This window comes from Sciurus carolinensis, chromosome 12, assembly GCF_902686445.1.
Source record: "Sciurus carolinensis chromosome 12, mSciCar1.2, whole genome shotgun sequence".
NCBI lineage: Eukaryota > Metazoa > Chordata > Mammalia > Rodentia > Sciuridae > Sciurus > Sciurus carolinensis.
The window spans coordinates 31,375,987-31,401,398 of record NC_062224.1 but is presented as its reverse complement, the minus strand read 5'-3'; the positions used below and the strand labels follow the sequence as shown (position 1 = coordinate 31,401,398).

At 36.7% G+C, this 25,412-nt stretch overlaps 2 pseudogenes; both read right to left on the bottom strand.

Annotated features, from left to right (window-relative positions):
• The window catches only part of LOC124962348 (soluble calcium-activated nucleotidase 1-like), a 914,602-nt pseudogene that overhangs the window by 80,666 nt on the left and 808,524 nt on the right, over positions 1-25,412 (bottom strand).
• LOC124961183 (uncharacterized) overlaps positions 1-25,412 on the bottom strand; it is an 88,319-nt pseudogene that overhangs the window by 61,115 nt on the left and 1,792 nt on the right.

The window sequence follows — 25,412 nt, the reverse complement described above, 5'->3', positions numbered from 1 at the left end:
GCCACTCCTGATGCTGGGCATATTATTAGTGCCTAATCCATGTTGAGTACTGTTGGATGAAAATTAGAATGGAAAAATCATCAGGTGTAGCTGGAAATCTGCAGTCTTTTCCCCTTCTACGTGCCTTTAAAGAAAAGGCTATTTTGATTTGTCAGCTTCAGATGACCTGACTCCAGAAGCCCTTTTTGCTACTGGTCCTGTGGTTTCTTGCTTCCAATTTATCCAGAGTTCCCACTTGCATTTATGGTTTATTTTATTATTTGTATTAATAATTAGGTTTTGAAATTTTGACCCTGATAATAAATATTAATTTTAAATAACACACAACACTCTGTCCCTTAGTAAATGAACTATAATTTTATGTTTAGAGCAAACATATATTTCAATGTTGATGTTGGATGCCTTGCCAAAGTAACTTTTAAAATAATGATTAAAAAAAATAAAACTGCTAAAATAATTTATGATCTGGTCTCTGTTAATTTGTACAAATTATGTAAGGATTTAACATAATATTCTGTATAATTTTTACCCCAAATAAGGTGGGCTAATTATTTAGGGGGATAAATAATAGACAATGATTTTGGGGCTGTGCAAACCAAGATTTTAACAATTCAACAGTTATCTGACAAGTAGGAGTAGGGACAATTAGTATTTCATTCTACTCATGTACTTTATATACATATATTTTTTTGCAAAGACTTTGTATTTCTTTTCTAACAGCAAACACATATTAAACAAAGGCCTATTGTTGAGCAGAACCAAAAAATCTACTTTTATGAATCATCAAGAAACCAAACTTTATTTTATTGTTAATGCTTTGTGATAGGTCAGAAAGGATAATTAAGATGTGATAAAAGAATAGATCAGCCAGCATGTCTTTGCTAATTTTCAGTCCAATGCACACAATTGGACAAATGTACATGCATGTGAACACATACCCACAACTGAATTACTCTCTCTGTCTACATGTGTAATAAGATTAACCTATGTTTGGCACATTAGGGGTTAGCACTCAAGAGCAACAATGACAATGTGACTGCCATTAATTTTTTATTCCAAACAATACAGCTGAGATTTAAAAAGAAAAAAAGGAAGGAAGAAAGGAAAAAAGAAATCTAAGGCCCCTCTTCTCCTATTGATACAGCAGGCTTTAGAAGACAAATCCCTATTAGTGTCAATGGTAGTTATATGTCTGAATTTCCCCCCATGTTCACTAGGCTAATTGGGAAAATTTGACAGCCTACTCCCTAAAACCATGTACAACAGCAACAATCTTGTCTTTTCAGAATTTTCTACATGCAAGCTCCCCAAAATCTTGCACTTAATGTATTTCACATTAAATCTGATTAGAGCAGAGTTGAATGATTTTTTTTAAAACCCTCAACTAATTGTTCCTTAATTAAGTTGGGTGATTGGTGATTGAAAAAGGATGTTAGATTTCTAGTCAGATAGGGCTCAGTTCACAGTTACTGATGGAAGAAAAATAAGATACAGAATTGAGTTTCAGAAATCAATGCAAAATAATAAAAAATTAAAAGGGAGGAGCAGTCTATCAATAGCACTGCTGTAACAAAGGGGAGGCTTGTTTTATATTGATTAGCTGCTGTTAAATAAGGTATCACTGCTTCCCAACAGTGCAGGGTCTTGCAGGGTTTTTTAATGCAAGGTGGGGTGGGTGGGGGGCGCGGTTTGGACAGAACCAGAGCATCAATATTAGAGCTGTAAATGCAATTCTGCAGCTCACCATCAGAGTAGCTCTCTAACAAGTAAGCCATGGTAGTCTGGAAGAAAGAAAGTAGATAGCTGCTGCACAAAATTCCTCATCGGACCTTCTACAGAGTACTAGGATTTGGTTTCTGTTAAGATGGAACTAACTTGAGAGGTTATTTCTGAATGCTGTCTAATGCAAGGCATTTACCACTTCACATCTATAGATTTCACAGCTTACATAAGTTATGCAGAACTTAACAGCCCCTTAGAAGATAGCTATCAGATACTCAAATCTGGTATTCAACAATAGTGGTAGTTATTTTCTTGAAAAATTGTCCTGCAATAGAACAGAATCTCTATAATTATCATCAATTTCATTATTTAAAAGCAAAGATATACATAGATGAAGATGAAGGTACATTATTATTATCTTCAGGATTCAAAATCGTAGTAATGCTTAAAATTTAGCAGCAATAATGTTCACACATGCAAGGAAAAATTACCATATCCTAAAACAGTATCTAACATACTTTAATGTCCTAAAGAAGAGTAATAGGAATTATACTTTCTTCTTTAGGGTCTTGATAGCAAAAAAGCAGGGTGAGAGAAGCTACTACTTATAAGATTTATGTTTTTAGTCTTTGGGGTCATCATCTAAAAATTGGGGATGGTAGAATCTTCCCTTTCAAACTCATTGGGCTTTAGGGCAATAGACAAGCTAATGCCCATAGTAACATGATAAATTGTAAAGCAATATACTTACTTAAAAAACTGCATTATTCTTTTCTGAAGAATAAGCTGAACAAAAGGAATAGGGAATCCTTCACGAGAACTAATATCTTCTAGTGGTTACTGCCAAGGAAAACAGGTGTCATACTTAGGACAAGAGCCCCAGAAATCATTTATTAAATGGAGTCTTCTACTAATCAGTTAATGCTTTAAAAATTTTTTTTTTCTTATTCCAGGGAATTTTGGCTATCTTAAACACGTGACAACCAAACAGGGTAACATTCGCAAAAATTGTGGTGAATAAGTGGGGCGGAGACAAAAAAAGTTTGGGAACAAGAAAATGGATGAAAGTCACGTGATTAAGTCATAAATATATTGGAGCTCCTACATACCAGCTTACAAACGTTAACTGTGCACACTTCTTCAACTTCACATCTTGTGATGTTATGTGGGTAGATTGAAATCAGCCAAGGTACGATAGTTTGAAACTCAGAAATTAGCAAGTATTAAACTCAAAACTTCTTTTGTTCCCCTAAGAGCTGTGAAATATTTGTCAATACCACAGATGACCCCAAAACTTTGCCATAAACTTCAAAGTACCCAAAGAAAAAGGGAAGTGTTGTTTGTTACAGTCCAATGTCTACAGAGTAATTTGTATCTAAGTTCTAGGAGGAATTTGTAACTATTATTTTTACAAAGCACAAGAATATCTTGCCTCAGTTTCTCACAGAGTAAGTACTATATGAGGGAGTAGATAACCCTCTCCAATTTTCCCATCTCCACAATATTGAGTAAAAACAACTGTTATAAAAGCAGAAATATTTCAGCATCCCATATTTATACTGCCATTGTACCACAAGTCAAGAGGAAGTAAGTAAAGTTTTTGTTTCTTTTTTTTATTAATGAAAGAACAAAAGTTACTATTTTTTGAAAAGCACACTGTTAGTTAGCTTTCCATCACTGACAAAAGACCTGAGATAATCAGCTTATAAGGACCAAAGATTTATTTTGGCTCCAGTTACTGGTGTTTCAGTCTACAGTTGGTTGACTCTTGCTTTTGTGACTGAGAGGAGGCAAAACATGATGAACTGGGAGTAGGTGCTCCAGCAAAGTCTCTCACCTCACTGTGGTCATCTCATGATGGGCTGGAGAGCAATGAGAGGAGGAAGGAATGGGAATCCAATATCCTCTTCAAGGACCTGCCCTCATTGACCTAACTTTCTCCCACTATGCTCCACCTCTTAAGTGTTCCACCCCCAATAGTGCCATGGCAGATGACCAGGCCTTTAGCATATAGATGGGCCTTTGGGAGACATTTAAGACCCAAACATAACATACACTGTTATCAAAATAAAGTTTAATGATATTGGAATTCTGAATCATCTACATATAAAGAGGAACTACCAGAGAAGTAGAGAAAAACAGGAGATATTAATTCTATGAATACTACCATTTCTCACAAGCAGGTCACAGTTCCTAACTGAAAGGATAATTCTAGATTATTAATTTGATGTGTATCGTTTCTGGTTAGCCTCTACTTTTATCTTCTTTTACTGTCAGAAAATTTCAATGTCATTTACATTTGCTCTATATATACTAGTTTTAATAAATCGATATAAATTTTAAAGAACAGGCTTTCTTCTTACGAGAAATATTAGGCTGCATTCAAAAATCTTCATTTTAGCTGTATAGGTATATGTGTATCTTAAGATTTATCTGCTCCTATTGAGCAATATTTTATGTCTTTTTCACTGAAATGATTCTCATAAAAGTATAGTGAGAGAAGGAAAAATACATTTCATAATATTGGTAAATTGCCACCCTGTCTTCTAAGCTGGTTTATTTTAGCCCGTTTCCTCTATTCTTCTTTCCTCTGCTCTTGATACAAGTGCTATTTGCTCAGACAAGGATGTCAGCATCATTGGAATTTCAGAAAAGAAAAAACACTTGTCAACACTTTCACTTTCCTTCATTCTCACTCCTTTGTGCATTACAAACGCACCTTTCAGAACACAAACACAGACACAGGTATCTTCCCTGCCACTCACATGTAACATTCAATCTCCAACTGCATCCTTTACTCTGCTAACTGTTAAACTACAATCCATTCACACTCCTGATGAAAGAGCACTGCTTAAAATATTGGACATTATCAACACTACCTCTTTTACCTTACAAAGAATAATGGGCAAGGGAAGAGATTATCTTTCAGGAGTTTGGCAAGTACTTTACTAATTAAAATGATACAATATACATTGGAATAGCATTACTGGCTCTGGAAAAACTATATATCCTCATTACAAGAAATTTAAAATAGAAAAATGTACAAGAAATAGCTATGAACTAAAATTACACAACTTTACCAGACAATAATAATTAATACTTCAAACCCCAGCAACCCAAGTAGCTTTGTATGCATGCAAAGAAGGATACCTTCAATTTCCAAAGAGATTAAAAAAAGATAAAATTGTCAATGATGAATTTCTACACGGCAGAATGAGTGCCACAAAGTTACCCTTTTCTATATGTACGCAAGCATTTAACAAATGGTTGAATATTGACACTAGTGTAAGAGATGTAACCAAGTGTTGAAGATTGAAAAATAAATAAAACACAGTCTCTGCCTTCAGAGTCTACACAGGATCAGGGAGAGGTATGTAAAAACAGAATTACAAAATAGTATAATAGAAAAAAACTGAATCAAGACCCTCTAAATAAAATCGGAGAAAAAAATTAATGGTTGATTAGGTTAAAAAAAAAGTTTGTCAAGCTTAAACTTGAGGTATTCTGTTTTAGAGATTCAATGGATGAATAAATAATGTGGGTAGTAATACAATGGATTTTGCAGCAAACAAAAATCTTTGGCCAATGTAAGATGCCTTTGGTAAATTCAAGAAGTGTAAGTAATGCAGTATTTAGCAATATAATTCTATATTTCAGGAAAAAGCTCAGACCTGGAGTTATAAATGCACAGATGTTACATACATATCGTATTTGAAGTCACAGCAGTGAATTATGTATATAGATGGGTAGATATGTCTTTATATACAGAATATATACTATAGAAATGTATATATATACACACAGAATATACACTGTATATATACATATTTATATTCTATATGGTAATTAATGCCACTCAAAATTCATATATTAAAACTTAATTGCCAATATCATACTATTAAAAGGCTGGACCTTTCAAAAGTGATTAGATCATGATGATACAGTCCTCAGGAATGGTTAGCAACTACATAAAAAGACTAGAAAAACTAGTCTAGACCCTTTCTGGCTTCATGCCTTTAACAAGGTGAGGCATCATCTTGGAAGTAGAGACTAGTCCTACCAGACACTGAACATGCTGGTACCTTGTAACTAGACTTCCCAGCTCTGTGAGAAACTAATTTCTATTCCATATAAATTAACCAGCCTCAGGAATGCTGTTATATAATAGTATTAATGGAATACGCACAACCCCCAACACTCACTCACACAGACACCTCCAGAATTTTAAAAACTTTTAATCATATATTTTATACTTCACTGGAGGAGAAAATATGCTATTTCTAAAACTTCAGAATGTAAAACTCTTCTGGGTGTAAATTAGAAGATACAAAATTCTTTTAAAAGATGGAAGTTTTCGATCATGAAATAGATTAGTATCAAAGACAGTGAGGAGGGCTGGGGAGATATGACTCGCAAGCACAAGGCCCTGAGTTCGATACCCAGTACCGCAAAAAAAAAAAAAAAAAAAAAAGTGAGGTCCCTGTCACTAGAAGTGTTCAACTAGTCTTTATGACATCTCCACCACAGAATTATGAAAAATAGACAAGATTTTAAACCACCATGGATTTTAGAGTCTCATGTATTTTCTTAACATTCTAAACCATAAATTTGTTCTCCTTATTTTGGACTTGCTCTTTGTGGCTCATTAATGAATGAAGGCATGCTATGAAGAAATACTAAAAAGGGGATAAGGTTTCACTTTCTTTAAATGAAAAGGTCTCTAGACTCTAAATGTACCAATGAAAACTATATACTGTTTCCACTCTGCTTTCTTCCCAAAAGTCATACTCAACCTACAAAGCTACCTTCATGAAACAAACATATAGCCTAGTATGACATAAAGTTAAATGATTAAACTATGGAAAAAAAGAAGCGATACAATAGTTGTGCTGTGAAAACACAGGTCATATAACTTACTTCTAATTGGATTTGGGAGGTCAGTGCATTCCTACAGGATATGAGGCATAAACTAGCATGTGAATAGTGGAATTAGATCAATGAAGATGAAAGGAAAGAAAGCAGCCAGTAGAAGCAGGATGTGCAGAGGGTAGGACATTGGCCCTGGAAGATCAGTTAATGCGTAGTACACTGATGAGAAGCGAGTAGTTAGGGATGAAGAAGAGACTTGCACAGAGTCAGATCATGACTACACTGGACTTTATCTGAGGCAAAGAGAAACTCTGAAATACTACAACCCAATGACTGAAATGAACAGATGTTAGAGAAATTGCCTGACTTCTCCCTGGAGAATCTATAGAGCAAAGAGAAGAAGGTGTGAAGTCAGTTAGGAGACTGACACTTTGATCTGGGAGAACATGAATTATTATTTTATTGGTTCTTTTTAGTTATACATAATATTAGGATTCATTCTGACATATCTATAAAAGCATGAAATATAGTTTATTCTAATTCACTCCCCAGTACTTCCAATTCCATCCCCTTCTCCCTTCCCCTGTTCCCTACCCTCTACTCTACTGTCTTTCTGCTATTTGCTAATATTTTTTTAAATTAGTGTCTTGTGGATATACGTATGGTGAGATTCACTGTGGTATATTCATATATGTACATAAGAAAGTTCAGATTCATATTCCATCCCCACTCCCTTCCCTTCATTCTCCTTTGTCCATTCCACTGATCAGAAAGATGAACTATGACTAGTGAAGTAATTAGTGGGGAATAGAAAGGAGTGAACTAATCCCAAAGGCAGTTAATAGCTGAAAAAAAAGCCATGGATTCCATTAAGTTCACAACATTTAACCAGTTGCAAGATTGGGCCCAATATGTTTTCTAGATAAAAATATATGCCTGCCTGAGAATATTTATCAACTAATTTACTAATCATAGCAACAGTTACTGCTAGCATTGATTATGAACCATATCTCCAAGGGCACTGGAAAAGCATGAAAACCAATGTGTGGTGGGCCCTGATCCCAGGACACACCCAAAACGGGAACCTGAGACACTCAGGATGTTTACATTCAGGCTTTTCCAACAGTGCCACATATTTACTGTAATGCCTCTTGTGCTCATGTGCAGAAGTTGTGGAGGGGGCCCTTGCTTCTTTCTGTAGTGAATTCCTAGACCACTGGGGAAATCATACATAACCCAAAGAATCACATGATCTCCACATACTTTTGGTAAAGAATAGCTAAATCTTGTGGCTGATGTACTTCAGCACCACATAGAGTAAGGTTAACAACATTTTAAACAACTTTACAACAGCAGGTTTCAGGGAGCCTGGAAATTGTTGAATTTATAAACATAAGATTGTAGAATTAATTTCATTCTCAAACTGTGAAGAGGCAAAAGTTGAAACCTGTTAGAATATTTTGACAAATACAAATTTGGTGGAACGTCAGTAAAAATATAATGATGACTTTTCTAAATGGTACTCAAAATTGTTATTTTGATTCTGGCTCCACCTCTCTGCTTTACTCACAGTCTTTCTGAATCCTTCGGAACAGTCTTCTAGAACTGCTCATAGCAACCTCCTTTCTCATATAGCTGTCTTTTCTTGCTTTTTTACCTTGCAATTTGTTTTCTCATCTTATCTGAGAGCATTTCACACTTAGTGGGGAGACAACTGGTAGCTCTCTTTGGAACCTTTGCATTGGGCATAGGGCCACTTTATTTTCTAAAGCAAGCACACTGGAAAAAGTCACTTATTGGAGAACATATGTGAAACCCTCAAACACAGGGTTCCCCTTGAAAATCAGAATCTATTCTGATTTTCACAATATTCTATTTAGAATAGTTGAAAAATATGGACATAATAGAGAGTTCCATGTTTCCTTACAATAATCGACTTATAGCCAGGCATGGTGACACACCTCTGTAATCTTAGGGACTCAAGGCTGAAGTAGGTCAGCTACTTAAGAAAAGGGTTGGAGATGCAGCTCACTGGTAATGTGCTCCTATAATTCCCACTACCAAATAATAATAATAATAATAATAATAATAGATTAATTCAAGGAATTATTTAATAATAGTATTTCAGGCTGTGTGGGAGGGGATCTTATCAAGGTTCACAGAATAGTTCAGTTGTTACTATATTCCATGTGCACACAGATCATCTGATTTAGACACATGCATACAAAAACACACTCCAACTTTATGTCCTAATTAGGAACTATTTACTGATATCCCAGGAATTTAGAGGAAAAACATGTCTAGTGCACAATGGAAATAAGAAGTATGGATTGTATATGTTAAACAGGTTATTAAGTGTTAAAACAATATGGAATTTTTTAAAGGGGACGAGAGAACTGATTACTGACTAGGAACTTAAAATGCACACTTATTTTTTACAAATAAATTTTCCTGATGTATGTGTGTTTATGCATTTTCTTTTAGACCACCAAGAATTTAATTGTACATTCTATAATGAAAAAGGAAGCAAACCAAAGTTCTGATCACAACATTTTTATCTAGCAATCAACAAAGAAACTTTATGTATATTTCTATTTAAAGACACTTTATTTCATGTACATCATGGATTCATTAACATTAAACTAGAGGTCAGCAATAATCTAACTCATGCCTAAATGAAGTTCATTTAACACACGTTTTATCCTGAAAGCACATGAGGGGCTTCCTGTACTTAGCAACACCAGACAGAATTTCAGCACCATGATCAGGGGTCATTGTAAATAGTAAAATCATCAAATAAGCAAAACCTCCCAAAATGGAAAAAAAAAAAAAAAAACTCAAAAAACTATTAGACAGCGGAAAGAACACTTGTTTACTATAAGAGTGAAATAAAAAGGCAGAGCATCTCTTCATTTGGTCTTAGCTGGGAGGTTACAGGTTGTCTACTCAAAAGTTTCCCTACTCTGTGGAGGACTACAAATGACAGAATAGTATCATGAGTATTGATTTTGTGACAAATATATTTTAGCAAATAACAAAGTGAAATTTCCAAATAATGAGTTTTGACCGTACATGAAAAAATCTCAGGTGAAGTACTGGATGTCATATAAAACAGGAGGAAAGAATTAAGAAAACAAGTTTACTTCCTAGAAGCAGTTCAAGTCTGGGAGAGAGAAGTCAAGCAGAGCTGGAATAGTTTGCTAAATTGATAAAGCAGAGACCATAGCTCAGTGACGTTGTTCCACATATAAGTTATGGATAGATACCAGAGAAAAGAGAGAAAAATCCAGAGAATTTCAGAGAGAAACTCAACTGACAAATCCCCTGAGCGTTTGGCTGACAAATTATTTAGTAGGTGAGAGGGGAATCTCCATGAAGTAGGAAAGAATATGTAGATAATAGCTGACCAAATAATTCTCCAAGCTAACACAAGGTTTGGAAAAAATTGTGCTTCCTTGGCCACAGTAAAGAGATTTGTAATACTCAGGACATTAAGAAGACCTCAAGGTGTAGCCACCACAAAAGACATGGCTGGCCTAAGAGTTGTAGCAAATGTTATAGATTTACCCTTTCCAAGCTGCAAAGCCTTGACAAAGCTCAAAGCAATCTGCAAACAACTGCATGACCATACAAAAACCCAATGATTCTTATATAAAATGAAACAAAATATAACACTCAGTACATAAAATATACTATGTCTAGTATCAGTGTGAATTTGCCAGGCACAAAAAGAAGGAAATATGGAATAACTTATAAGAGAAAACAGTCACCAGAACAGACATAAAGGGCAAAGATGATGGAATTAATAGGCAAAAATCTAAAATAGCTATTAGAAATAATATAAATATTCTCAAGGATGGAGATGAAAATAGAAAGCTATGAGGGAAAAATATGAAATATAATAATGATTTAAATAGAGTCACATCAATGTTTACAACAGCTCAATTCACAATAGCTAGATTGTGGAACCAACCTAGATGCCCTTCAATAGATGAATGGATAACGAAACTGTGGTATATACACACAATGGAACATTATTCAGTTATAAAGAAGAATAAAATTATGGCATTTGTGGGTAAATGGATGGAATTGGAGAATATCATGCTAAATGAAAGAAGCCAATCCCCAAAAAACAAAGGTTAAATGTTTTCTCTGATAAGTGGATAATGATACATAATGGGGGTGGGGGGTGAGAGAAGAATGAAGGAACTTTGGATTAGGTAGAGGGAAATGAGAGGGGGGGAAGGGGGGCGAGGGAATGAAAGACAGTGGAATGAGACAGACGTCATTACCCTGAGTACAAGTATGATTACACGAATGGTGTGAATCTACATCATGTACAACCATAGAAACAAAAATTTGTACCCCATTTGTGTACAGTGAATCAAACTGCAGTCTGTAAAAATGAAAAAAAATAAAATAAAATAGAGCTTTTAGAGAGTTAAGGAAAAAAAAGATACAGTGGGTCTATAAACATGTTTTTAGAAGATGGATTCACAGGGAACACTTACCAACTTATTTAGTGCAGCTAGTGGTACCCTATTAGGAAAATCAGAAAAAAGGCACAACAGATAGAAAAATGTGTGATAAAATATTAACAAGTTAAATATTGTAATATATCAAACAAAATATAGCAAGATTAAGGGGGCATCGGGATATAAGCATAGCTTAACAAAACAGCAATTTGCTATATTAATAGAATAAAATAAATACCATGTAATTATCTAATTAGATACATGAAAGTATTTGACAAAATTCTAATACCTAATATTCACAGAAAGTCAACTACTCAAACAGGCAAAGGCTAGCTATGTAAAGTCTGCAGCTAATATCATACTTAATCACTCTTAATCACCATTGTATCTTCTACTCTGTTCAAATTGTGCTTCAGGGCTCAAGTAGGACAATGAAGTTGTGGAAAGAAACCCAAATATAGAGGTGGAGCAGGAAGAAGTATAATTTCTATAATAGCCAATAACATGATTGTCCGTCTAGAAAACATTAGGAATCTACAAATCAACTACTAAGACTGACAGGTGAGTTTAGGAAGGTCACCAGATACAAAACCCAATTTATTTCCAACTATTAGGGGGAAAACACTCAAATAAATGATGCTATTTACCATAACATAAAAATGAAATGCATAAATATAAATCTAATAAGATTTATGTAAGACTTCGACAGTGGGAACTACAAATCATTCCAGAAAGGAATTTTAAAAGGCTCAACTAAGTAGAATGATACAAGATGTTACACAAAGGACTCAGTATCAATATGATTTCAGAAATATTAGCACAATACGGCAAAGATGTCTTTAAAATTGATCCAACACAACTGCAATCATAATATCATCAGGGAATATGAGAAGCTGTTTTTAATTTTTTATGGCAACTCATTGAACACAAAGTGGCTGAAAAGAAGTGAGAAATAACAATGTTGAATGACTTCTAAAACTAAATTATAGTAACTCTACTTTAATTTGTGGGGCACTAGAAAGCATAATTTTCCAAATCAAACCAATAGACCAAATCTTGCCACAAGATCTTGGCCTCTTTCAATATAGTACAAACTCTCCAGCACATGATTCCATTTGAGGTAACACTTAAAATGAGACGTGTCAAATTCCAGAGATGGAGTATCTCCAGAAGAAAACCTATGCTATGATTGGATGCCAGTGGCTTGAATCTCTGCCTGTGAATTTTTTTATTTATATACAGAATGGCAATATAGTCTCTTGAGAAACGTACATGGGTGGAACCCTGTAAGCACTGAGTGCTAGAAGTGGTTTACCTCCCATCTACCTATGGGCTTTGCAGGTGGCTATGCTTCTCCTGATCTTGTTTTCCTCATTTGAAGACATGATAGTAAGATTAGATAATGCCTAAGTACATTTTCAATGTGAAAATTCCAAGGTGAAAAATAAAAATCAGTGATTTCATTTAATCACTTACTCTCTTTCCCTTAAGATAATAAATTTTCCCTTAAAATAATAATTATGTATTATATTTTTCCCCTAAATGTGTGGTCAACAATTTACAGAATATGATTCTGATGATTCAGAGGTTGAAATAGCTTATATAAGAGTAATATCAAAACCTGTTAGCCAGTGATCATTCCAGTATTTACATACACAAATGCATTTAACCCTCAGGAACACCCTACAAAAGTAGGCATTATTATTATAATTTTACAGATAAGAATAAATATACCAATATAATTTCCACTTAAAAAGTTATCCTGCCAAACCTATGAATTTGATTATGTAACCTTGGAACCTCCCAATTCCTCTCTTGCCTATGGCTAATTCAGCCTCATCAATCTCCCTTACTTTTCCACATGGCCAAATGGTAATTATCCTGGAGATTGCCGAATTCAGAAGAAAGTACTCTTAGAAAAACTGACTTATTCACAAGAGAGATTAAAATTGTTCATAGAGATTTTGGAATCTTCAGTTTCCAGGAGGATTTTGATCCTGGTTATTAAACACACACACACACACACACACACACACACACACACACACAATGCTCTATGATTTATGAAATAGGAAGGTCAAGATCAAGGCAGGAACCCCCAACATGTAGCAGGTGAGCAAAAGGAGACTCTGGATATGGTAGTATTAATCACCAATATCCACTTTTCCAACACTCCTGGGAAGAGTATGTTATATCCCTACAACATGGGAGTCAGACTTGGGCATATGACTTGCATTGGCCAATGGAACAAAGTGGCAAAAACCTTACAAACATACTTGTTCTTCGTTGAACTCTCTTTTTCCTCTCTGCCACATATTTCAGAGAAGTTTCCCTGGTTGTGGGGATTCAAGAGTAAGAAACACAATCTAAAGTGCAACAGAAACATGTCTTTGATCTCTTGAGGCACTGAGACATTAATACAATGAGGAAAATAAGGATGGCCCAGAAAGGTAGGTGTTGAGAGTAAAATAAAGAAAAGTAGAGGGAAGGAAAATATTACATAAAGGACAATCAAATACAAATGAATAGACTAGGGAAAGAAAGTCTAGTAGAGTAGAGAAAGGAGGATGGGAGAAGGGAAAGCAGACAAGAGGCAACGGGGGAGAGAAAAGGATGAGCTCAAAAACCAAAATCCTTAGCAAATACAAAAAATTAGAGATACTACTACCCCGTATTCTACCACATCATAATGGAATGAAATCAGAAATCAATAATAAAATAAAAAATAGAAATTACTCCAATACCTGGAAACTAAATAATACATTACTGAGTGATGCATGGATAGCAGAAGACATCAGGGAAGAGATAAAAAAAATTCTTAGAGGTAAACAACATCAACACAACATATCAAAATCTCTAGGACACTATGAAATCAGTACTAAGAGGAAAATTCATTGCATTGAACTCATGCATTAAGAGTATAAAGAGTCAACAAATAAATGACCTAACATATATCAAAGCCCTAGAAAAAGAAGAACAGATCAACACCAAAAATAGGAAAAGAAAGGAAATAATTAAAATAAGAGCTGAAATCAATGAAACTGAAACAAAAGAAACAATTCAAAAAATTGACAAAACAAAAAGTTGGTTCCTAGGAAAAAATAAACAAAATTGGTAAACCTTTAGCCACATTAACAAAAAGGAGGATAGAGAAAATTCAAATTACTAAAATTTATGATGAAAAAGAAAATATCATGATGGACACTATTGAAATACAAAACATAATTAGAAGCTATTTTGAAAATTTATACTCCAACAAAATAAAACATTTCAAAGGCACAAATTTCTGGAGACATAGGATCCACTCAAACTGAATCAGGGGGACATACACAATTCAAACAGACCAATTTCAAGCAATGAAATAGAAGAAGGCATCAAAAGTCTACCAACCAAGAAAAGCCCAGGACCAGATGGATTCTCGGCCAGGGTCTACAAGACCTTCAAAGAAGAACTAATTCCAATACTCCTCAAAGTATTCCATAAAATGGAAAAGGAGGGAACCCTTCCAAACTCATTCTATGAAGCTAGTCTTCACCCTGATACCCAAGCCAGACAAAGACATTAAGGAAAGAAAACTTTAGACCAATATCCCTGATGAACACAGACACAAAAATTCTTAACAAAATTCTGGCAAATTGCATACAAAAACATATTTAAACGATAGTGCACCATGATCAAGTGGGTTTCATCCCAGGGATGCAAGGTTAGTTCAACATCTGGAAATCAATAAGTGTAATTCACCACATCAACAGACTTAAAGTTAATAATCATGTGATTATTTCAATAGATGCAGAAAAAGCATTTGATAAAATACAGAACCTGTTCATGCTTAAAACACTAGAAAACTAGGGATAGTAGGAACACACCTCAACATTGTAAAGGCTATCTATGCTAAGCTCAAGACCAACATCATTCTAAATTGAGAAAAACTGAAAGCATTCCCTATAAAAATTGGAACAAGAGAGGTATGACCTCTTTCCCCACCTCTATTCAACATCATCCTTAAACTCTAGTTATGGCAATTGGACACACCAAAGAATTAAAGGGATACAAATAGGAAAAGAAGAACTCAAGTTATCACTATTTGCTAATGACATGATTCTGTATTTACAGGATCCAAAAAACTCTGCCAGAAAACTTCTAGAACTAATAAGTGAATTCAGCAAAGTAATAGGATATAAAATCAACACTCATGAATCTAATGCATTTCTATTCATAAGTGACAAATCCTCTGAAAGAGAAACTAGGAAAACTACCCAATTCACAACAGCCACACACACACACACAAAAAATATAGTCGGGAATCAATCTAACAAAAAAGAGGTAAAAGACCTCTACAATGAAAACTACAGAACACTAAAGAAAGAAATTAACAGTTACTTTAGAAGATGGAAAGATCTCCCATGTTCCCGGATTGGCAGAATTAATACTGTCAAAATGGACATACTACCAAAAGTGTTGTACAGATTCAAGGCAATTCCAATTAAAATCCCAATGACCTTCATAGAAATAGAGAAACCAATAGTGAAATTCATTTGTAAAAATAAGAGACCCAGAATAGCCAAAGCAATCCTTAGCAGGAGGCATCACTATACCACACCTTAAACTATAATACAAAGTCATAGTAACAAAAATGGCATGGCATTGGCACCAAAATAGGCAGGTAGACCAATGGTAAAGAAGAGAAGACCCAGAGACAAAACCACATAAGTACAGTCATCTCATATTAGACAAAGGTGCCAAAAACATACAATGGAGAAAAGACAGCCTCTTCAGCAAATTTATTTGCATCACATGCAGCAAAATAAAAACAGGTATCAGAAGGAACACACAAGTAACATAGATGGCAACATTCTCCTGTCTCTACTATCCTTAACAAAAACTTTTTTATCATAAGTGGTTGAAATGTGTTTGTGTAGAGAGCACCACACCACATTTAATCCCTGTACCCCATAAAAACACTTTCAGAAGTAGTCAGTGATAATGGATATGACAAATCATTCTAATTTACTGAAAAAGATATAGCAAGTTTTAAGTAATCCTGTTTCATCTAGTTTGAGTTGATGAGATGCTTGAAAGTAATGAAACTGTATTTCTCTAGAACCAGGCTAGAACTTTAAATTTACGATAGATCATTACCTAGGTAGCAAAGTGAGTGCATATTTAAAAAGACTATATCCTATGAGAAAAAAATCAGTAAAATCCATCTGCTTTTATAACTTAGTCAATTGCATTTCATTTCCTTTTATTTTATTTTTTTTCTAAAGAAGACTTAGAAAAGAATGGTTTGGGGCTGGGGTGTGGCTCAGGGGCAAAGTGCTCACTTAGCATGTGGGAGGCCCTGGGTTCCATCCTCAGCACCACATAAAAACAAATAAATAAAATACAGGGATTGTGTCTATCTACAACTGTGCAAACACTTCCTGCCTGCACCACTGCCTAATTCTCAGGATAGGTCCCTAAATTTAAAGGGCTGTTACATAATCTATCAAAAATGTGTATGAAAGCACCATTTGGAAGAAACAAAATGCCCCAATTCTTTGTGTCTTTAGATATTATTAGAAAAACTTAACAGAAAGAAATTTGTTTAATATTTTACAGAAGCATTTTATACTTAATCTGCTACTTTAAAACAGTTATTTATTTCAGAATTACCTTTATACTTTGAGGCAAAGTAACTCCTGTTGCTCTACAATGCTGGACAAGACCTTGAGCCTCTTCTGCACTTTCAAATGATCTGCCAAGGTAAAGGGTTGAGAAGAGGTGACAAGGAGTCGGGTTTTAATACTCGTTCACAGGTAACTCAGTATTTTCTGAAGACAGACTATCCGATGCAGAGAATAATAGGGGTAAAGCCTTTTAAAAGAAAAAGAAAACAACACAAAAATCAAAGTTTCCAGAAAAACCCTTCAATATAAACATTTTATTAACTAACATATTCACAGTCTCTGAATAGGAAAATTACATGAACTACACACTACATATCATTAAAAAATCCTACATACTGAAAAATTCTGGAAGGAGCTAAATTAATCTATTCATAGTAGTTTCCGATAAGAGGCAAAAACTTGTTGTTGGAATGGAGCACATTTCACTTTTTAGGTTTTACTAAAAAGAACCAACACTTTATAGAGTACTACAGATGTTGCTATCAAAGTACAAACCTTCCCAATGTCTGAAAAAGTACCTAAAGACTTTGAAACTGGAACTTGGGCTAAGCTGCTCTTCCTGCAGGTAACTTTAGGGACCCTTAAAGGCTATATTTAAGAAACATTTTCTGATCTCAAAAATCTGCCATTAACCCACTTTACTGTCTCTTCAAGTCAATATTATTCACATTACAAGAATTCTTGGGCTGGGGAGATAGCTCAGTTGGTAAAGAGCTTGCCTTGTGAGCACAAGGCCCCGGGTTCCATCCCCAGCACCGCAAAAAAAAAAAAAAAAAAAAAAAGGATTCTTTTAGGTAAGGTAGTCTTAGGCAAAGAAGAGAGATTGAGTCTTGTGGCATTTTGATAGCCTGCACCCATTAGGAACAATCATACATTTACCAAATGATCACAACAGAAGTACTTGTAGGTATTGGGGAAGTGGACAGCAAGGTGCTATGCCATAACTTGTGGAGGTAACTGGAGGATTTGTTTTGAAGATTTAATAAAGGATCAAGTTGAAGAAGTACCTTAGTATGGAGGGGTTCCTCTGAGTGATGAGCTCAAAAAAGAAGTGTGTTAAAAAAACTGATGAGGGTAAAGGGCAACCAACAACTCTCACCTACTAGGCCTACTTTCCTGCTGGTGACCATTACAGCAATTCTTACTGTAACACACCAAGTCCTTTATTTTGGCTGATGCCATCTATTCAACTCTGGTAAAGATAATCACTTTCAAGCTTCTCTGCAAAACTATTTTTCAAGCAGAATGCTTCTGAGAAGCATACGAATACACATGCTAATGATATTTAAAAAGTATTACCTGGGGTAGTTCAATAACTACTTCTTTCAGATGACGTCTCTTCCCATGGCAAATCATTTTCTTGATTAGTATCTAAAAACAGGTTAAGAAAATTGTCCTTTTAAAACGTAAATGATGCTGAAGTTTGCTTTAAATGTGTAGACAGGCTCACCTGGCAAACTACCTTATCAGTAAATGCCAGTGCACACAAATTTACACACACTCAAATCAATCCTAGCAGTTTTTCACTTTGGGTCTGAACTTTAATATTAAAACTAACAGGGGAAAAAGGTCAGTTTTGCGAATTTAGTAACTGACCACACAAACCTTAAGCCGAAAGACCCAAAAGGCTTCAGAATAAGAAAAATGCTCGTAAGTCTGAACAGATTTATCCTCAACACTCCTCCACTCCGGGCAGCTTTGCGCGAGAAGCACGGTGGGAAGGCGGTCGGGGCTTTGTCCGTCCACGCTGCCCTCGGGATGCCTTCCGCGGAGGGACGTCCACGCAGACCTGCAGTCACCTCTACCAGAGCTGAGGCGGCGCACAGCGGCAGCACATCCGCAGCCGGGCAGCCTCCGCAAACCCCGCCTTTCAGGAGCAGCCGTCCCCAGGGCTCGGGGCTCCCTCAGGCCGCGGCGACAGGAACGCTTCGCGCCCATTTCCCTGCCCCGCACCCTAGAACTTTCCATCCCTAACTCGCAGCTGGCCCCACCATGAAGGACGAAAGCCCTTCGCCCGGAAGGCACGAAGACACTCACCGAGCCCGGCGCCGCCTGCTGGCCGCGGGGCAGCCGGTCCCGGGCGTCCATGGCGACCCGCAGCCGCTTGTCCAGGCAGGCGAAGGGGTTCCTGCGGGCCGCGGTCGGACCGCCCACTCTGCCACCGGCGGCCGGCAGGGGCCTCATGGGCAGCAAGGTCGCCAGGGCGGCGCAGCGAGGCGTGGGCTCCGCAGCTGGGGAGACCGGGAGGCGGCGGCTTCTTGGCTCCGGGACCTTTTCCGTCGGAGCCGCACTGTCTCCGGCGGCTTTCTGTAAGTGGGCGAGTAGCCGGCTACCCAAAGGGCCACGAAGCTAGGCCGACCGCCCGCCCCGCAGCACTTCCCGCGCGCGCCAGGGCCCCGCCCCCGCTCGGCGTGCGTGACGGGCTCGCGGCCCCGAGGTCCCGCCCCCGGCTGCGTTCCTCCGGGCGGGGCGGTCCTGGCGCTCCTCCAGGCTCTTGGCCGCGATCCTACCTTGAGATGAGGGGGCTGTGGGCAGCACTTGGCCCCGGCGGGTGTGCACTACCCCGTTGGGCATCGAAATGGCTGAACGCTGCTAGGCCTGCAGTAGGGATGTCCTCACCGCGGGTACAGCGTCTGGACTGGAGCCTCGGTGCTGGACTGCTGCTTAGATAGAGCTTTCGGGGAGCAGTGGTGACGTCTAGAGGTGGTGACAGCGCCAGAGCCGACCCCAACCGCGCCTTCCCCAAGAGAGAACTCAGAAGATAGCACCCTTCAAGCTCAGTCCCCCTTTCCCAATGCCAGGCAGTCCCAGCCCTTCACGTAAATGCTCTGCAGCTCCCACAGGACAAGTTACTGTGATCCTTCTTCCTGAAGAAACTCGAAGTAAATGGATATTTCAAAACAAAATTGAAGTGTGCATGAGCTAGGTACTTTGGGCCCTGAAAATTTATTCAAATGCTTAAATTCTGACAGCAAAGACTCGTTAAGGTGTTCAAAATGGAATTGACAAGTAACTAATAACATTATTTTGACTGTGTACCAAGGCCTGTAACAGACTTATCAATAGAATGGTGTGGATTTTGCTGAAAGCAGTTTTCCTCATGGGAAGAGAGGCAAATGTGTAGCAAAAATTTACTAAAAATGGCTTTCAGATTACCCCTTCAAATGTTACAGAATTATCTTGCTCATTTGCACAGTAATCTCGAAAACATTTTCAAGTATGTCAAATAACTGAACATTTTGTACGTCAGAAAACATGCTTAAAAACTGAACAACTTGCTTTTTATCTTCCTTGATTTTCTCAAATTTCCAAGGAAAACTCTGGCTTCAAATACTGGGATGGTTTATCAAGCTGAGGTTTGAGAAAGAATATTAAAATTGAACAACTTGATTTTTCTTCCTTGATTTTTCTGAACAACTTCCTTGGAAATTTTTGCCTCATACAGTGGAATAGGTTCATCCAACTGAGATCTGGAGAGAAAAAATTATTGCAAATATCACAGATGTTTAGAACACACTGGGCAGTAGTTGACAGTTGCCATAGTTTAGCCATATTACCTTAAAATAAGTCAAACTTGTCCATTAGGATCTCCACTGCTAAAAGTGGTTAAGTTTTCAAGGGGAAAAAATAATACGTACTTTATCCATTCTAAGTAATAACCATATTGGATTTTCCGCTCTTTCCAAGCCATGGATCTTTTGGGAGGGGAGATGAGAAAAAGCAAAGATCAAAGCACAGAAAGGAATGGAGGGCAGGAAACTCACAGGACACTTCTGGTGGTATACCGCAAGATACACTTTGAGAAATATTAAACAGCAGCTATTTATCTAAACTAAATAAGCTTTGGAGGCAACAGGTATGCTGTAAAAACTGAAACAAAAATGGAAATGCCCACATTATTTCCTTGAGAATAGAAAATAAACAAAAATCATTTGGTTACTTTAGCATACCTAAAAACACCAGCTGATAACTTCTCCATCACATCTTTTAAAATGCAAAGCTGGAAGGATTGTTAAGGTGATAATATTAAAGAGAAAGGATTAAAAACATTCAATAGGCAGAAGATACTAGGCAGATCAATTTTCTTTCAAGTTTTTTACTCTCAGAGATTGAAACTGTTGTTACAGAAATTCTGTAAGCTGTCAAGTTTACCTGTAAAACAGGAATGATTTGAGACAGTTGGTATAACTAAGCCTAAACTTCTAAACACAAGTGATAAGAGCAGCAACTAAGGGATGACCACTTTTAACCCAATGAATGAAGGCAGAATGACGTATTTAGCACTTACTTTACATCTCTCACATCTGGTTGGTAACAGAACAAAATATGTGCATGGTATGTGTCAGTAACAGAATCAAAATTATGTGAAATCAAAAAGTTTTTGTGAGAATGTAAGGAGGAAATGTCCATATTAAGCTCAGTGAACACTATTTCTCTTCCTGCCCCCCTTCACTTACACTCTGCTCATTCTCTGATCTTTTTCAGTTAGTTTCTCTGTTCCTATTTTCTTCCTTCTCTCAATATGCACTCCTGTTTGGAGAGGTTCAACTTTTATACATACACATAAACACACACACACACACACACACACACACATATATACATGTGTATATATATATATGTTTGTTTGGTTATTTATTTATATTTGCTAGGTTGAACCTTCTTAAGAGCTGACAAGAGACTCATCAGAGTCCACCATGTCCTGCTCACTTTAAACTATATCTGACTTGTGTTTTTGTGATCGTGGATCATTTGTCTTCCTAGGGTCTCACAGAAAACAGAGAACTTTAAGGTTATATGATGGGAAAAGAGGTTGAGAAGCAGAGTGGTACAAAAATATATTGATTTATTGAGTGAAACCAAAGAAACAACAGGAATTTCTAAAGTGTGTCAGGTTCACTTAAAGCAAACTTGGGTAAATTGGTAAGACAAAAATTAAAAAAAAAGAAAGATGTAAGTTTGAAAAATTTAAATAATTAAATCTTTTTGATTTGGAATCAGCACAGATTTTTTTTTTAGCTGTTAGTGAATTTTAAAATTAACTTTCATTTGGGATTTTGTACTTCACTTTTTCAGTGCCATTTGCGATTGTTATTTCCCTGAAAAATTTCATGTTCTAAATTTGTGCTGAGTAATGTAACTCACCTATAGAAGGCCTAAGTCTTACAAGGCAGCACTTGACTTCCAAGCTGCATGCTATTGAAATCACTTTGACTCCTCTGTTCTGTGCTTACTGAATGACTATTGTGCCAAATACCTGTGTGGAAACACATGTACAAGGGGTTAATAAATACAAGGGACAGGACATATCCAATCTATTTTGTAGACTACATAAAATATACAGCATATATATATATATATATATTGTGTGTATGTGTGTATGTATGTATATATAGTATAGTGTGTGTATGCACATATGCACACACGTTCATATGTGCATATAGGTATGTGCATGTGCACTTTTTTTGGTACTAGGAATTGAACCTGGGGTGTTTCATATTGAGCCATATCAACAGCCCTTTTTATTTTTTAGTTTGAGACGGGGTCTTGCTAAGTTGCTGAGCCTCCCAAGTCACTGAGATTACAGGCATGCACCATTGCACCTGGATTACTTTAATATATTTTTAAAAATAAAGAAACAAATAAAAAATAAAAATGTCTGGGGATGTAGCTCCATGGTAGACTTCCTGTGAATTCTCCCTAGTGACACAAAGAAACAAAAAAAAACAAAACCCCCCAAACAAAAAATGTTATAATAAAAAAAGGAAAAAAGTACAAATAAATTTAGCAGGGTAAATGTCTGATTGGCTTCTTCAGAAGGGGGAGTAGAAAAGCTGCACACTTCACATGCTCAGGTCTGAGCTTCATTTCCAGGATGGAGGCTACATTCAGAAACGTGACCGTAGAAAGAGAAAGGCGGCTTAAGGGCACTGTTTAAGTACTTCAGGAACCTAGCTGCCTCTCTTTGGAGACTGGAGCACTTCAAACACTCCATCTGTATTTGGACCTGTAGGGTGAGCACAGGGAAACACTACTACCCCGATGTTGGACATCAGAGGACGTCAATGCTGAAGACAGCTCTGCCTTTTTCCAGAGAAAAGGAAAGGAAAATAATTTTCATCAATAACCAAATAGGAAACTACAAATTCACCTCAAGTTTTGCAATGATTTTAGATTATAATATTTTACATATTCTTTTGTTCGTTTGTTTGTTTTTGTACTGTGAATTAAACCAGTGGTACTTAACCACTCAGTCACATCCCCAGCACTTTTTCTTTTGAGACAGGGTCTTGCTAAGTTCCTTAGGGCCTCGCTAATTTTGCTGAGACTGGCCTCAAACTTGTGATCCTCCTGCCTCAACCTCCAGAGTCACTGGAATTACAGATGTGTGGCACCAAGACCAGCTGTTTTACATAGTCTTTTACTGTCTATTATTGCAATAGTCTATTTCTGGATGCTATATGGAATACATTTAATTTAGTACATTTTGACCTCCTGTGTGATCTAGTTATAAAATGCCAACACTTTATTAACCTGAGTAAGTGTCAGTGATATTATACAAAACCAGTAAGGAATTCCAGGGATGAATAAAAATGGTTTGGCTGGGGGTACAGCTCAGTGGTAGACAGCTTACTTACCAACCCTGGGTCCCCTCCCCAGCATGGGGTGTGGGCGGGGGAGACTTGTTTTCTTTTTAATGTACTGGTAAACTTAAAGTAATTAGAAACTAATTACACTAAATCTAACTTTTACCTCCTATTGATAAAACCTGCTTATGATAACAAAATGGGAGGCTGGTAAAGATATCAGTTAATAATCAATTGACAAAGAATTCTATTAGCTTGTTTCTAAATTCCCTAGGTTGACTGCATGTTAATCTATTTCTTAAAAACACACATTAATACTTATACTTGCTCCATCCATTATCAGTACTGATTTTCCAGGAGAGAGATGAGAAAGATAATGCAGGACTGTATAAACTCATACTCCATCCTGGATAGTTCCAGCTGCTTCTGTCCATGTAACCTTTTCTGGTTTATGAACTATCACAAGGAATGAGGAAACCATCCATTAGCAAGTCCTAGTAATACTGCCTGATGGATCTATTTCTTTCCATCTCTTTGTCCCTGGAACATGGCCCTGGTCCAAGCCCCTGCTCCTGTTAATCTCTCCCCCACATTATGGTTTCCTTGGTCCACTCTTGCCCACATGTAATCCATTCTCAAGCTAGGAGTAAGTGTGTACTGAGTGAGTATGTTTCCTAAACACATTCAGGAGAGAACGTGAAACATAAACACAACTGCATTAATAAATAAAAAGCAGAAGGTAAATAACCACCATCAAAGAGGAGAAACAGTGCATAAGGATCATCCCCGCAGCCTCCTCTCTCCCCACCAGGGGTCACCATTCTCACTTGATTTCTGATTCCCCTTTAGAGTTTATCAAGTGTGCACTCCTCAACCATCATTCAGTTTTGCCTGGTTTTGAACGTTTATCTAAATAGAACCATACCCTAAGTATTCTTTGCTATATTGCCTTTTATGTTGAACATTGTTTTTAAGAGACACATTTTTGTGCCTTTTCATTTGGAAGGATGCTGTTACATTATGCATAGTTTTCATTAGGATATTTACTTTGGTGTGGAAATCCCAGGTCGCAGAGTATATTACTTTTGACTTAGTTACACACTTTTCAGTGTGCTTGTTTAAATTTACCCTCCTACATCATTGTCTTAGTACATTTTTGACAGTCATGTGTATAATGGTATAAAGGTTTCTTACTGTGACTTAAAATTGCTTTCCCCTACTACTGAAAAGGCTGAACTCCTACATTTGCAGGCCTTTTGGAATTCTTTTCATAAAGTGACTGTTCAAGTCTTTGTCAAACTTTCTATCATCCTGTCTTTTTCTTATTTATTGACCTAGAGGAATTCTTATAGTCATTTGTGCCGTAAATATTACAAGTTGAGTCATTTGTCTATGTGCTACAAATATTACAAGTGAGTATCTCTTATCTGCAATCACAACCCCCATTTGGAAAATTTAAACTGAAAATAAATTCTGACTTTAAGTACAGTTATGATAAAGTCAGATGTAAGAATTTATATGTGAAATGCTTAGCATGTTATTGTTGGATGCATCTTAAACTTTTTTTTTCAGTTTCTTTTTTTTATTGTAAACAAATGGGATACATGTTGTTTCTCTGTTTGTACATGGTGTAAAGGCATACCATTTGTGTAATCATAAATTTACATAGGGTAATGTTGTTTGATTCATTCAGTTATTTATTCCCTTCCCCCCACCCCTCCCACCCCTCTTTTCCCTCTATACAGTCCTTCCTTCCTCCATTCTTGCCCCCCTCCCTAACCCTAACTCTAACCTTAACACTAACCCTCTCCCACCCCCCATTATGTGTCATCATCCACTTATTAGCGATATCATTTGTCCTTTGGTTTTTTTGAGATTGGCTTATCTCACTTAGCATGATATTCTCCAATTTCATCCATTTGCCTGCAAATACCATAATTTTATCATTCTTTATGGCTGAGTAATATTCCATTGTATATATATACCACAGTTTCTTTATCCATTCATCAATTGAAGGACATCTAGGTTGGTTCCACAATCTGGCTATTGTGAACTGAGCAGCTATGAATTTCCTGTGTGAAGGCGGAATT